Raw genomic sequence first — 3,686 nt, 5'->3', positions numbered from 1 at the left:
CTAGTTGCCTGAATTACCACTTCTTCCAATTTGGTTTTTACTCCACTCAGGCATTTCATTAACCTGTTCCTGGCTCTGTCGCTGGTCTGCAGAAAAACCAGGCAGAAGCTTTTCTGAACAGATTGTTGACAGTGTTCGCTGTCAGATGTGTTTCCGAGTCCAAGGGCTGTGGTTACATTAGAGTGTTAGAGCATTCATGTTCATTTTGGTTAAATGATACCATATAAGTTGATGCTATCTAATAATATTTAAATAAAAGTTATGAGGTAGTATTAGATAAGAAATATTTTAAGCAATAGTTTCTCTGAAATTATTTTGACTGCTTCAGATCTGGAATAAAGACATCAACGTTGAGGTACATTCCTAAATTTTGCTACTTATGCAGTGAATTATTGGAATTGTAAGTAAAACTTTTTGTAAAATGGTTGATTTCTCTCTAAATTAGGTGTAAGGAGCTCAGAGGAAGGGCATAAAACATTGTAAGCAGATGTAGTCATACATTTCCCTGGGTATAATAAAATTCTCCTTTTCATTCATTAAAATGCTCAGTTCTATGCTGGTGAAATAAATTACATGAATAAAGTTGGCACTGAAATGCATAAAATATATTTCTATGTTAAAGTTACCTTTAAAAATTATATTTACTTTGGATTTTAGTTTGATATGTTTGCATTGCTCAATAGAGCATTTTGGTTCAGGTAAGAGAACTTTAAAATCGGCACTGGCTAAAAACAAACAGACAAACAAACAAACAAACAAACAAACACTGTTTGAACTTGAAAGTGAAAAGCACTTCATAGTTGTGTGGTTCAGGCAAAGGTTTAAAAGTCCAAGGCCAACTGTGAGTCCATAGTTGGAAGCTAATCTAGGCATATGAGAGTATCTCACAAAAGAGAAAGTCAGAAAAAGAGAGAGAGAAGAAGCAGCATTTTGAAGTTCAACTTTCTATCCAACACCCACCTTAAAACTCTCTGGTTTGAGTTTATTGGTTGTTATCCTTCTGAATGAGAAAGAGTGCGCTCACCACTGGTGCATACCAGTCTTTTCTTGTGTTGGGATGTTGTAAGATGCCAATTGCTTCTGTCTTTTGCTTATTTTGAGATTGCTGTCTTGCTTGCTTGTTCATTTCAAGATCAAATCCACCTGGCAGTGAGTTTTATTTGCTGTGTTGTGTTTGGCAGTAAGAAGAAGCCACTAGAATGTCACTCATTAAGAACCACCCTGTGAGGACCATCAAAACTCAGCTCTTGCTCCATTTCTTCATATCTACATTTTGCTTTTCTGATCTGGTAAAAGTTTTAGATACAGTTAAGCCAACACCTCTTCAGAACGCCTGGCACTATTTTAGACTCCTTCATGGAAACAGAGAAACGAGACAAGGAGTCTTGAAACTTCTATGCAAGTGGCAATAGGAAAACAAGGAATTTATATGCTTTCTACCTTAAGCACACCATTGGATCAATGTGCTTGCCTTTGATTGAATTTCCCATCAGACTTACAATTTCTGAGATTTTTTTCCCCCACAAATATTTATTGAGTGCCTGCCATGTGCCAGGCACTGTTTACCCCAATGAGAAAACAAAATGAAACAGAAGCAGGACAGAGACAGCAGAAAGAAATGGGAGGAGGACAAAGGGCAGTTGGAGAAAGCTGAGGGAACTAAGCAGCCTGGGGTGATGCAGCCCTGGCTTAGTCCTCTTCTGCTTCCTCTCTGAAATCCTCTTCCTCTTCTGTGGTAGCATCCTGATACTGCTGATATTCAGAGAAGAGGTCATTCATATTGCTCTCAGCTTGGGTGAACTCCATCTCGTCCATGCCCCCACCTGTGTGCCAGTGGAGGAAAGCCTTCCGGTGGGATTGCTTTACAATGCTCAGAGATGCACTTGAAGGTCTCCTGGATGGACATGCTGTTTCCAATGAAGGTGACTGCCATTTTGAGGCCACGTGGTGGGATGTCATAGACAGATGTCTTGACATCGTTGAGGATCCATTCCACGAAGTAGCTGCTATTCTTAATCTGCACATTGAGCATCTGCTCATCCACCTCCTCCATGGACATCCAATCACGGAAGACAGCTGTAACTGTGAGGTACCAGCTATGGCATGTGTCACAGATGGCTATCTTATTCTTGTCATCGAAGACCTGCTAGGTAAGTTCAGGCACAGTGAGGGCCCGGTACTGCTGGCTTTCACAGCCACTGAGAGGGGTGAATCCAGGTATGAAGAAGTGAAGGCATGGGCATGGCACCATGTTGACAGCCATCTTTTGAAGGTTAGTGTTAAGCTGGCCTGGGAAATGGAGGTGGCTGAAACGAGATGGTTCAGATCTCCATAGGTTGGTGTGGTGAGTTTGAGAGTGCTGAAGCAGATGTTGTAGAAGGCCTCGTTGTCAATGAAGTAGGTCTCATCTGTGTTCTCCACCAGCTGATGGACAGACAGGGTGGCGTTGTAGGGCTTAACCACGGTGTCAGACACTTTGGGTGAGGGTACCACACTGAAGGTATTCATGATCGGTCAGGATATTCTTCTCCGATCTTGCTGATGAGCAGGGTGCCCATGCCAGAGCCCGTGCTTCCACCCAGTGAATGGGTCAGCTGAAAGCCTTGCAGGCAGTCACAGCTCTCTGCCTCCTTCTGCACCACATCCAAGACAGAGCCAACCAGCTCAGCTCCCTCTGTGCAGTGGTCCTTAGCTCAGTTGTTGCCTGCCCCAGACGACAAAAAACAAAGTTGTCTAGTATGAAGCTCTGGCCAAAGGGACCTGAGAGAACAGTGGCCATAGTTCCGGGTTCTAGATCCACCAAAACAGCTCGAGAAGCATACTTGCCACCTGTGGCTTCATTGTAGTACAGAGAGATTCGGTCCAGCTGCAGGTCGCTGTCCCCATGGTAGTTACCGGAAGCTTTCTGGAACTCTCTAGGTTTCACAGTCCACAGCTCTTCACCATCTTGGCCCTTCACAGCCCCTCATTTTCTGTAGTTTCAGCTCTCCATGGCTGTCCCACCTTTCTACAAACCTTTCTAGTCTCGGCTTTCTAGAATTCACAGTCTCAGGTCCCAGGACCTTGGATCTCTTCAGAAGCCTTCTAGTTCCCACTGGGTGTGTCTGGGTCTGGCAACCCCACAGTTTCTGGTGCTTGTGTTACCAACTCAGAGCACTCTACTTGTGATAAAGACCACAGATATGAAACAAAACAGTTGAATGAGGTTTTATAGGTGTCTAAGTTATATTCACTTGTGTGTTTGTGTGCGTGTGTGTATGCATGAGCTCATACATGTGTGAAGTGCAAGTATGGTGGAGATGGGCATTTCCTGGTCTGTTCTAGGGACAGTATGAAGAGAGCTGCTTACCTATCCAGTCATACCTTCATAGTAATTGTCATTGGTAAAGGGGGCATTCTTTTTCACTGGACTCAGGATAGGTTCAAGGAAGTATCAAAGCAACTGTGGGTAGGGTGGGGAGAGGTTTTACTGGAGGGTCAACTAAAGTTCTTATAGCCTAAGAGCCTAGAATTTCTGATAGAGTGGCCATAAAAGTCTCCTGAAGAAAAGTGGTGGTCATAAGACTGTCACTTGTGTGTCTGTGTCATGTGTCTTTGGGTGATCATGCTGGTTTGATGTACCTAGTATTGATTGGATGGCAGGGGGTTTCCTTCAGCAACTAGGAGGTGTCTAAAGTGGTGATAGT

The 3,686-nt window shown here is 43.5% G+C and overlaps 1 pseudogene; it reads right to left on the bottom strand.

Moving 5' to 3' along the window:
* Nucleotides 1-1,680: 1,680 nt before the first annotated feature.
* LOC110292311 lies at nt 1,681-2,794 on the bottom strand (annotated as a pseudogene).
* Between the last annotated feature and the right edge of the window lie 892 nt (nt 2,795-3,686).

The sequence above is a fragment of the Mus caroli genome, chromosome 4 (genome assembly GCF_900094665.2).
Source record: "Mus caroli chromosome 4, CAROLI_EIJ_v1.1, whole genome shotgun sequence".
In the NCBI taxonomy this organism is placed as follows: Eukaryota; Metazoa; Chordata; class Mammalia; order Rodentia; family Muridae; genus Mus; species Mus caroli.
The sequence above is the reverse complement of the archived record's forward strand: the minus strand, read 5'-3'. Positions and strand labels throughout refer to the sequence as shown.